Source organism: Tamandua tetradactyla, chromosome 8 (assembly GCF_023851605.1).
Source record: "Tamandua tetradactyla isolate mTamTet1 chromosome 8, mTamTet1.pri, whole genome shotgun sequence".
Taxonomy (NCBI): domain Eukaryota; kingdom Metazoa; phylum Chordata; class Mammalia; order Pilosa; family Myrmecophagidae; genus Tamandua; species Tamandua tetradactyla.
The window spans coordinates 102,086,423-102,098,697 of record NC_135334.1 but is presented as its reverse complement, the minus strand read 5'-3'; the positions used below and the strand labels follow the sequence as shown (position 1 = coordinate 102,098,697).

General features: G+C 34.7%; 1 protein-coding gene and 1 long non-coding RNA gene across 3 annotated transcripts in view; one reads left to right on the top strand and one right to left on the bottom strand.

Annotated features, from left to right (window-relative positions):
* LOC143644796 (uncharacterized) overlaps positions 1-9,857 on the top strand; it is a 91,061-nt gene extending 81,204 nt beyond the window's left edge. The window contains exon 3 of the long non-coding RNA XR_013156873.1: positions 9,570-9,857. This is a non-coding gene — a long non-coding RNA (uncharacterized LOC143644796). The remainder of the gene's footprint in view (positions 1-9,569) is intronic.
* ANO3 (anoctamin 3) overlaps positions 1-12,275 on the bottom strand; it is a 436,850-nt gene that overhangs the window by 368,249 nt on the left and 56,326 nt on the right. The window lies entirely within an intron of this gene.

Below are 12,275 nucleotides of genomic sequence, written 5' to 3'. Positions count from 1 at the left end.
AAAGCAATTTAGAATGGAGACCTTTCTTCTGTAGTAAAAAAGGCTTTCAGTAATTAATTTGCATCTTTGTGTCAAAGGAGAGTGTTTAAAGTACTGAAAAAACTAAAGAATAAGTTCACTGGAAAGCTCTTAAGTTAGTTCTTTTCTTATAGTTCAACTAAGCTGATGACACATTTCAAGGTCTGAATGATCCTTCTGTCTACGTCAATGCTTGAGGTGACGTTTATGTACTAGGTTTATTACCATTTTCTTTGGGGTGCTTTCTACTGACTTTAATAAAAAGGACCTCATTCTTCCTTAGTACTTTCATGGATCCTTTGTTACAACAAATATTATTGTTTATTTAACATACCATTTTTAGAATATATTTTTGACAGTTATTGAAAATACAGACTCGTGCAAAAAGCAAGCCACTTACTGATTGAGTATTTTAATGACTCAGTTTTTGAGATATGCATGGCTGGAAGATAATCTCCACTCTGAAGAAGGTTTTTCTGAATCTCTTTGTTGTAAGATCATGAAGTGAATGAATAAAAACATAGGATTTGGGTCATACAGAACAATAATCAAACTCTAGCTCTGTTATTTATCGACTGTGCAACCCAGGAAAAATTGCTTAAATTTTCTGATTCTCAGCAACTTGTTACCTCCCCTTCAAAATGGGGAGAAAATAATTGTTCTGGAGACATGGAAATCATCACACAAGGAATAATAATAATACTAGATAGCACATGTAATGTTTGCTGTGGCAAAGACTCTGCTAAGGATATTGCTAAGTCATCACAATAATTCATAAGGTGGGTAGCATTTTAAATTCAGATGAGGAAATAAGTGAGGAACAATTAACTTTTTCACACTCTCATGGCTAATACCTGGCATTCTGTGAGCTGAACCTAGATCTAACAACGAAGTCTGTGATTTTAATGACCATATATTATGGCCTGTAGAAACTGGTGTTACATTATGGCCTATAGAAACTGGTGCAAAACAAATCATCAACAAATATTTACTTGGTAAAAAATAGTCTACCTTGTCTGTTTTGTGGACAAGCTGAATACATGAGAATAGCAAATAGAAGCTTGCTTTCAGTAATCATTAACATTAATGGAAGAGTACAAAAGAGACCTTAAAAAGTATATATTTTCATATGTTCATTTTATATTCAGAAATTATTTGTTGAAAGTACACTATGTGAAAGAAATTTGTGCTATATGCCTAATGACTGAGCAATCCAAGAAAGTATCATTAACAACAAAGTGCCACATTAGAGGAGAAAAGTATAGGAATGATAAAGGCAATGGTCAAATGAGATGGAAATTAACAAAAGAAAGAACAATTACAGAGAAAAAAATTTTTACCAAAAGGTAAAATATTCTAATCTGCATGTAGTATTGTTCTTTTATAATTTTTTTTTTTTGCATGAGCAAATGAGCGGGCACTGGGAAATGAACCTGGGTCTCTGGCATGGCAGGTGAAAACTCTGCCACTGAGCCACCATGGCCTGCCCTATAGTAATATTCTTGATAGAACTATGGAAAAAAGTGATCCAATATTAAATTTAATATTAATAAGAATGGATTTCTGTGTGTGTGAAAATAAGTACTTAAAATATATAATTTGAAAAGGCAATGGTGTCCTAAAGAAATTTATATGCAATGATCAGTCATGGCACAATACATACTGATTAAGTGGCTGCACTTCAAGAATAAAGGAAGATTCTTATGAGTGGCCAAAAATGCTAGCTAGCTTGCTAGTTAGATAAATAGATAGATGATAGATAAATAGATAGATAGATAGATAGATAGATAGATAGATAGATAGATAGATAGATAGATAGATAGAGTAAGATAATTTCATACAAACTTGAAAATAAAGTGCCTTTTATTCATGAAAGGCTTTTCACAATAAGTAGAAGACTATGGAGAAACTGGCCAACATTTTTATACCCAGCTAAGTCTTCTTTAAGAATAAAGAGACAACTATTCTCAAAATCCATATTTTGCTAAAGAGCATTGTGGTGAGAGATGATTCTTTGGGACAATATCATTTCCATTTAAGGTACATACTTTTAGAACATCTTCTTATAAAATATAAATTATATGTGCAGGGCATGTCTTCAATTAATGATTCATGTGGCACCTTAACAGATATGCAGCTCTGTGGACTTCACTGTGAAGCCTTATATATTAGAAGTTTTATGTGCTTAGCATTTATTCAGAAAAATCAAAGCCCAACTGAAAAATAAATATTATATTGAAAGAAAATGAGTCACAGCTTCTCTATTAATTTCTTTTAAGATAAAAAGCTTTTTTGTAATAATGTGAACATGAAAGCATGATGACTTGAAGAGAATAGAATTTGTCATTACATCAACTGCGTTTGATTCCCAGCACTGCATTTATTAGTTACCTGAAGTAAATCTACTGCGTCTATTTTTCCATTTGTAAGAGAATCTTGGAAATAATCCTACCACTGAGTAGCTCAGCATAATTTTGAGTTATTAGGTTCTACATAGAATATGATTTTCCTTCTTTCATTGATTTTTCCTTATCTTTCTGGATTCAGCTCAGCATCATCTTCTCTAAGCAACACACATATTAACATATGAAGCTAATTGAGTCTGTGTCCAAACAATGAGATATTTCAGTTCCGTCAAAGTGTTATTTAATTGAACCTAGGAAAAGGCTTAAAGATGACAGATATGGCTAATGCAATATAAATTTTATCATCTCTTATCCCAATCATCCCCATTTTTTTAATTAGCCCAAGTGTAATAGAAATAGCATGGGCTTTATCAGCATAAATGCCTGGGTTAATACCGAAACTTTGTAACATAAAGTTACAATGCAATTACTTAGCATCTCTTATCCATAGTTTCTGCATCTAAAAAATGGAATTAATAATCCTTACCTTGCAAAGTTTCATGAGAATTAAATGAGATAATTCCTAAAAATAGCCATGACAGAGTAGATTAATATTGCATTCTCCCTTTCTAACTTATTTATTCAGAACTTTGCAAGCATATTCACATTTAAGTGTTGTCTGTAATTTACCAGATATATAAATTATTGTACTAGGGTAACATAATATTTACTTTAAAATAATTTAGAAGGTAAACAGCATAGAATTGTGGGCAAATCTCAAGATGGGATTTAAAAATGATTTGATCTTTTAAGCTTATAAATCTATTATATTTATTAATATCTGATACATATCTCTTTTCAAGTGATATTCTATCTGTAAATTATTAATTACACAAGAAATCAAAGACTAGATAAGAAATACTGAAAGTTGATAAAAATCAGTAGAAAGAACTTAGGGAAAAATTAAAGAGACAAAAATGAAAGAGAAAGCATTTGTTGTTCTGCATTATATTCCCCCAAATCATGTTTTTTCTATTATGTAATTGATATTCTTGAATCTTTAATAAAATCTTTTTAGTTAAATTTTTCTCCCATATAGGGCTTCAGACATAAAATCAGGCAGCAGTTTCAGATACATCTTCCAGCAGGTGTATCTACCTCACACTAGACAGGAAGTAGAAACAAAGTGACATGTTGGCCTGACTTGTGTGAATCCTGCTTATTCAAATATGTTTCTCAGTGGAATCACTGAAACAATGTCTTATTTGTCCTTTCATTTTACAGTATCATTGTCTTGAAAATTGTCTCCAACTCTGTTGTCAAAATTATCTTTCAAAAACTACAATATCACCACTAACAGAGTAAAACGTGAAGTCACTGGCTTGCCATGTAACTCCCCTCAATGGTTGAGCCCTACCTACCAGCTTTTTCTCTTGCCTCTCCTGCAACCTCATCCTGTTCTCTTCTCCTGTACATACTGCAGTTATGTTAAGCGTAATATTTAACGTCTCTCTTTTCCAGAAACTTCTTTTCTTTCTTCTTCTAGCGTTGCTTACTGCTTTTTCATGATTCATCTTTAATACCCTCTCCTAAATGTCTTCTTTCACCATCTTTTATTTGCATGCATCCCTCTATGTGTACCAGACATACTTTTCATATATCAAGTAAAATTAATAGCAGCCTAAATGTAATTGACTTCCCTACTAGATTAGAAACCTCTGGAGGACAAACGTATATTTTTTTCATTTCCCATATTAATATCTAGCTCAATTATTGATAAATGGAGAATTTTCAATAATTGTTTAATGAATAAATTTCTAGTAAGCCTTGAAGTGACCTCATCCCCTAACACTTATCACTTACCTGCTTGGACATTGCTAGAAGTGAGAATGCTAAGAAAATCCTTCCTTATGTTAAACACTAAAAAATGAGGAGGATTGGAAGTAGAAAAAAAAGTAGAAGACTTCAGACACAGATGTAAAGTATGTGTAAAGTCACTAGTATGAAATAGCATGGATTCTGGGAAAAGGGAGTATATTGATATAAATAAGTGGAAGATTTGCGCTAGCTCATAGTAAGTAATCCAGTTGGATAAATAAAGGGGTCATGATAGTAGATAGTTTGTAGACTCAGAGAAGATTAAATACTGTTCTCAGGACAATTAGGGTTTGCTAAATCATTTGGCATAGTAGAGCAATCTGATCACAGATTACTGTTTCAGGGTTTGCAGAGTACCTTATGAGAGAGGGTTTAGAACATGGAAGTTAGTCCTAGAAGAGGTGAAGAGGAAATATTTCAAAGCTCAAAACAAAAGAACTGACATTTACTTGGGTGTTTATGATGACTAAGTACTTTATTGGTATTGTCTTATCATTTAAAAAAATGATGTTGTGAATCATGTATTTTTATTAATCCCAACTTAGATAGGAGGACTATGGCCAAGAGAGATTAAGTAACAAAACCACATTGTCCAATACCAAAAAAAAAAAAAAAGAGGCAGAGTGTGAATTTAAATCCAGTAATCTGACTCGGGAAACCATTCATCAGCCATATATTGTAGAACTGGGTGACAACTGAGTTTTGAAGCATTAAGGGAAACTCTCCCAAGGCTCTGAGACTGTGAGTGTGGGAAATACCATATTTCTACGGGTAGAATAACTTTTTTGTTTGAGGAGCTTTGAGCAGGTGATCTTCATTTCAGTTCTGTCCTCATTAATTTCTGGCAGTGGTTTATTTTTACTCCCTGGTAGGTTCATTAAGCCTCTGCTGTGGTGAGTGGGATTATGAAGATAAACACGTTGTCAGTGAAACTATTCAGGAAAGGAAAATGCTCAGCTTTAATGTAACTCAGCCTTTGAGCTACACTGATCTGGAACCCAAAGGTTTGTAGCTTCTTTGGCAGCCAACAGAGATGGGAAAAACAGCTCTCAGCTAATGAGTTCTAGCAATTCACTCTCAATTTGATAGTATATTTAAAAGCCAATAAACCGGGGCGGGCCGCGGTGGCTCAGCGGGCAAAAGTGCTTGCCTGCTATGCCGGAGGACCTCGGTTCGATTCCCGGCCCCAGCCCATGTAACAAAAGCGGAGAAACAAAATACAATAAAAAACAAGAAAATGTTTAAAGATGTTTCCCTTTCTTCCTTCCTTCCTTCCTTCTCTCTGTCTTTAAAAAAAAAAAGCCAATAAACCAGCTTCGTAAAATGTGTCAACACTGACACTTTTTGCGTACAACCCCAGTAGATAAAATTTTGCAGGTTGAAGACACTTTTGGCATCCTCATATCCAATTGACCTACTTTAGCCTAAGAACCAGCCTTTCTGGAGGGAACAAATATTTGAGTGATTATTTAGGCTATATACTTGACACCATCCCTGGGGCTTTGGATATATTGTTTCATACAATTCTCACAGCAATCACATGGGTAAGATATTGCCATCTCCATTTTGCAGTTGTTGAAACTGCCAGAGCAGAGATACTGGTACTACCAATCCCACTAGGATGAAAATTGAAAGAACTGGGCATTTTTGGGGGGATCTGGTCCACATCGTTTCAAGTTACAGCTTTGTGACCAAATCATTGCTCTATTATCTTTATAAAGTATTTAAAGAAACCATCTCTCTCTCTCTCTTACTCCAAAATATTCTCCCCTTAGAAAGTGTGAATAAACTTTTAATTGCCTCGATTTAAGTACTTAAGAACCACAATTTTATGTAGTGCCTGGCGTATAAATGGTGCCAAATAAACAGTGTTAAAGTGAATTAATGAAATGTTAAGAAATGTTCAAAATTTAAATCATAAGGAATGTATACAGGATGAATCAGAGAGGGGACAGATTTCAGAGTATGAGCAAATATGAAAGTAGTTTGCTTCTCAGTTGGAGCAACTTTACAGAGGTACACTTTAAAAACAAGTCCTCAAATAATTCATAGAGGGATTTAATTAGTTTCAAAGTCAGCATCTAGTTTCAAAACTTTATTGTATTATGAGTTTCATTCCAGAAATAAGAGGTAGAGAATGTCTTTGGAATACCTTCCTTATTGACTAGAAAGATTCTGAGTAAAGATGAGCTAACTGACAGAATTTTCTTCTCCATTGTGTAATTAATGGTGCAGCCTACTATTCAGTTGGATATATAAAGATTTACTTGGGCGTTTACTACATTCACTATTGACATTCTTTAAATTGTAACCACTTCTGACATAATTTGTCATGCATTCTGCTCAGAATAAAAACTTGCCTTATACAAATTTATGGCGTTAACTGAGCTTTGAGAAATGACCCCAAGTTTCAAGATATTTGACTCATTACAGAGCTCACGTCTTGGGCCACTAGTAACTTGGACTGGAAAGAATTACTAAGATGGAAGGAATCCCTGCCCCAAATATTTAATTCTCTAACTCATAAAATTCAATTTGTCTAGGGGAATAAGGTTTAAGATATCTTTCCAAGATTATGGGTTGTGGCATTGCTAATGTTTGGGATGTCTGCTAATGGTGTCTGTGAATGGTGGACATGTCTGCTTCAGGGATTCTTTCATTAAAATGTTTCAGTAAACCAGGGACTGTGTCTAATTTTGTTTATCATTATACCCTCTGCTCTTGGCACAGAGTGGGTGCTGAACAATACTGTTGAATCAAATAATTTTGTTAATGTTGGACCTACTAGATGCCAAGCTAAGTATTGATGATATAGAGATGAAGCATCCAGGGAGCTCTCAGTTAAATGAAAGGAATACGATTATTATGTAAGAGGGTAACCCTTTCCATATTAAGAAACATCCAGCTGCTAAAACAACAAAGGAAAAGCACTTAATTCAGATAAATAAAAGTAGAAGAGATCAAAGGTTACCCAGAGAGGATGCTAAAGTTAATTCTTAAAATATATCTAACAATTAGCCATACACAAAGTAAAAACTGATTTTCTTAGTAGAGGAAATACATACAAGTGAGGAATAGACTGTTACAGTTGATATATGCTTGGGAATAGCATACTGAGAAGCAACTCTACTTTTTCTCTTCTCTTTTTGTCTTCTTTTCTTCTTTTCTGTTTTATCCTTAGAGCCCCAACTACCAACTCCACTATACATTATCTCCAAATAGAAATCCTGTTGCTATAGAAGCGATATTTATGTGTCCTCTCATGTTGGTAGGAAGGTAAAGATATTCATGCAAAAAATACAAAAATAGAGGTCCTTTTTTTCCAGTTTGTCTATAAAACTGGAAATGGAACGGTTGGCATATTACCTTCCTTTTGGATGGCCTTGGTATTGTGTTTTTGCTTTCATATTAGTAGATTTCCTGAATTTCTTTCAAGGATTATATGAAGCCAAATTTTCACATACACATGTGGTTATAAAGTAAGTAGAGATAGGTTTTCCATGCAAAGATACCTGATTTAACTTCATAATCACTCAATTCATTTAATAAAAAGTACTGGGAAAACTAGTTTCCTGGTAAGTCAGAGCTAAATCATCTAGTCTTATTTCTTGGAAATATTTAGAAATCTATCGGACTGCACATTTTCCTTCAGCAACTTTAGGAATCTTCCTGGAAATCTGTTCTTACCATTACAGCCCATGTAACCTACCCATGTTGATGAAGAACATATATTATCCATATTTCAAAGGACAGGCCCAAGAGTAGTTAATATCAGTCTTTCAACAAAAGAGAATAATTTTATAGAGAATTAAATGTAATTGGTTTATTTTTCAAAAAAATAAGCTGAGGTTCTGAAAGAGTGAAGTAAAACTGATCCTAGTTGAAGTCAAATCTTGGACAGAGAAAGAAGCTGAAGCTGTATTAGCCATTATGGTTATCAAATGATAGTCATGTGTCCATTCATTAACTTGTATTTGCTTTGTTTTCAGTTTCCGTTGAAATTCCAGTAGTCATTGATACCAATATGGTATAAATAAATTGTGCAGAATCATTCAGAAATGATTTGAAAATATACCAAGAAATTTGATATATATACCAAGAACACTTTTTGTCTTCCTACCTGTGTACCTAAATTTTATTGGTCAAGGTACAACCAGGAAAACAAAAACGACTCTAAATAGTAAACACAAAGGGGATTTAATATAGTGAAATGGATACTCTGCATAGAAAAGCAGAGGAACTAAATGAGGGATGGTGAAGCCAACAAGAAGTGAGTAGTAGTAGGAAGGACCTAGGATCTTTGGACTGGAGTGATAACAAGAGGAGAGAATATTAGTGGGCCTCAAGGCATGGGGTACACCGTAGCGCCTGAAACGATGACACACACTTCAGATGGGAACATAAACTGAGGAAAAGTTGCAGCCCCTGCAAGGAAAGAGAGGCATACATTCCCTGATGTCTATCCTTCTTCTGCTTTCTAGACCTTAGCCAGTGCCACCACAAACAAACCCAAAGACTGAAGTCAAGGGAGCCTAGTTAATGTGACTTAGAGCAAGGTGGGGGTGGATTTCTACATGACCATATGCTGGGCCAGAATTTAAAAAAAATCCTTTAGATCTTAAATACTTTTTACGTGCTAAAATTTTGTATTTTGGAGGATGGGGAGTAAAAGTGGAGGAGAGGACAAAGAGGTACAATGGAGGGAGCAGGAGGTTAAGGATTGGCCGAGAGAAGTCTTGGTGTTGGGTTGGAAATAATGGGTGAGAAGATTGAAGAAAAGCACAATACAGGTGAAGGATAAGAATAAATCATTCATATGCTACATTCGTTGTCACTCATTTATTCAATAAACATTCCATGAGTGTCTATTATATTTCAAGTACTGTGCTACTCAATGAAAGAAAATACAATAAAATCTCAGTCTCTGTGCTCCCTCAGTGCTCACTGCCTAATAGGAGAAGCTGGACGTTCAACATTAATTTTGATACACGTTCCTGAAGGCTGATGGAGATAAGCATGGTGGGCTGTTGGGTCTCAGAGTAATAGCGACTAGCCAGAATGAAAGTCAGGAAACAAAGTGCCACTTGATCTTTGTGTTAATGAAATTTAGCTTGATGAAGGGGTATTGAGAGACTGGGAGTTTGCTTCAATCAGAGAGAAAAGTACGTGCATATAAATGGAAGTGTGGTAAAATGCAGCATTTTCACAGAATTGTAACGCTGGAGTGCATAAGACATTTTTGTAGTTTGGGATGATTTTGTAAAAGGTTAATGGGTTGGGTCATGAAGACATTGTGGGCTAAATTTCCTCTATCAATTTTTTTTTCAGGCAAATGGAGGCCATGTCTTCATCTATAGATGCTGCAGATGTCTTCATCTATAGCACTCCATGAATTTGTGGTACCTGCCATCACAGACAATGATGCTGGACCTTAAGCTTGAACATTTGATTCAGAGCTACACAGCTTCAAAGACTTCATAGCACTGACCATCTTTTTATAACGCCTGTTCTGCTTCTGATCAGCTTTGTCGCTAAGAACATTCTGCTCACATTAGTACTGAATTCCATAAAAAGTTGCCTAATCCTAATCTAAAAGTTTCAGAATAAAACTATTTGTAAAAGATTTTTGATAAAATTCTCTCAATTCCTTTGATGAAGCTAAGGCATTACTATGAATTTTTAATCTGTGAATTTTCCAGAAACAAACCACCCTTTCCTTAACTAAATGCCAAGGTTTCTACTGAGTTTCTTCCAAAGCAAAGTGTAAGACCGATCTGAAATGGAACATTTTTATTATGATAGTGCCCTGAAAGCTGCAGGTTGTGGAAAATAGAGAATTGCTTGGGGTCAGAAGAGTCAGCCATGGGCCAAGTACTCAGAGGAAGTTGCCACAACTGGCAGGCAAAGCAAGCTGGAGATAAAAATATCCAGGAAGGAGAAAATTGAGATGAATGGCAGGAACAAGAAAAGCCAAGAAAAATGGGTTGTTGGTCAAAGCTATACACTAAAGATGTTGAAACTTAGCCAAAATATTTTTAAGCCTTTTCAAATATATTATCTTGTCATGCTCAGACTATCTTTCACAGTATTCTTTTGAAACTATAAGGAACAGAAACCAGGTACATCTTGATGGAGGAAAAGATGGGGGAAAGAAGTAAGCCTGTTGTTTAGAAGCTCATGCAAAAGATAGTTATACAGATCTGTAGTGAAGCCATGTAAAAATGTTTTTCTTCCCAGGACAAAGAAGGAAATGGTGTAATACCATCCTAGTGACCTACTAAAAATAAACTTAGCTCTAGTTTATATGTTCGTTAAATGGTATTTCAGTCTCCTTAGAATGACTAAAAAGTTAAATCATCTTATTTTGTTCAATATAACCTTCTAAGGAAGGTTCTCTTCTGACACAGAGAGTCTTAGTCAGGATGTTGATAAACAAAATGATATATAGGAGTAGTTGTTGTATTCACATATTTTTCTATTAATAGCTAAATTCTGGAAATGCACATGCTCTTATTGGGTTTCTATGTCTTAGTGATTCCTCCTGAGCCACTGCCAATGTCATGGAACCCTTCCCAACAGCATAGATCTACCCACCAAGGGTAGACCCTTCAAGGGCCCTACAGACATAACCAAAAGGAAAAACACCAATAAAAAATGTGCGATAAAGCAAAAATTGCCCACAAGGGGTGGATGATAAAAAGATAATTTTGTAATGGTGAAAAGATAATTTTGCTTCAATACATCATGGTATTAACATAATCTTAAATTTTCAGAAATGGGTACTCTTGTATTGAGACCCTAGCACATAATATATTTTGTTTCTGCACTTTGGACCCCAAGATATATGACAGATCTTTGATTGTTATCAGAGCTAATACAAAAGAAACTTTATGGTTAAAGATGTGTGAACAGACTACCCAAGTTTTATCCCTAATCCCATTCTCAGGTTGCATTTTGGAGAAGCACTGGATTCTTAGAGGGCTTTTCTGATAAATCATACTCTTCATGATTTATCAGAAATGTAATTTATCCAAACAGGACCTCGGTCTCAGTGGAACAGAATTTTTGTTTTCACTTATCTCACTTTCTTTAGGGAGCTGCCGATAGAATATTGTTTCAACAGAATAGAGGTATAATCTCCCAAGTGTGCCCAGTGGTGGGAGCAGATCTATCAATCAGTTGCATTTTATGGTAGTTTAAAATTTTAAAGCACTTTTATTGTTTGATAATGTTGATCCTCACTAACTCTATAACATGGATGAAAATGCAACATCATTCATTTTTTTTTTTACAGAATAGAAGCTGTAACTGGGAGGATTAAATTCTTAGTCAAAGACCCTCATCATTAAGTGGTAGGGCATCATTAAGGCAACATCGCTTAGTCATTTAATGTATAAGATTCGGAGTCAGACATCTGGATTTAATTTATGTCTCCATCTGCATGCACTTGGGTCAGGTTGCATTACATTACCAAGTCTCCTATAAACATGGGTATAAAAATACTGACTCCATTGAATTGTGTAAAATAAAATGAAATAATGTAAAATACATCATATATATATAACCATATATTTGGCATAAGGTCAATAAATAATGTTGTTATTCATAATGATGATCTTGATTTTGATCTATGGTTCTTCTAAATATGGTATGTATTAATAATAGTCATTGGACAATTTAGATATTCACTATTGGCTGAAACACTCTTTGTTCTATGGTACTATCCTATGCATTTTAGGATTTTTTGCATCATCTTTGACCTCTGTCTACAAGATGTCAGTAGCATTTCCTCCCACCCTTGTTGTAAGAACTAAAAATATCTGCAGACATTATCAAATGCCTCCTGGAAGGCAAAATAACCCTTGATTGAGAACCACTGATTTAGATAACATGGGATAAAAATAGACGACACATGCCTATTTCAGTTGTATGCTGCAAAGTATGGGAAGCTGAGGGAAAAAAGAGAGAAGAAGTGAAACATCTTGAGTGTCTATTTTGTGACAGGGATAGTTGTGTTAGTTGCTTTCACGCACA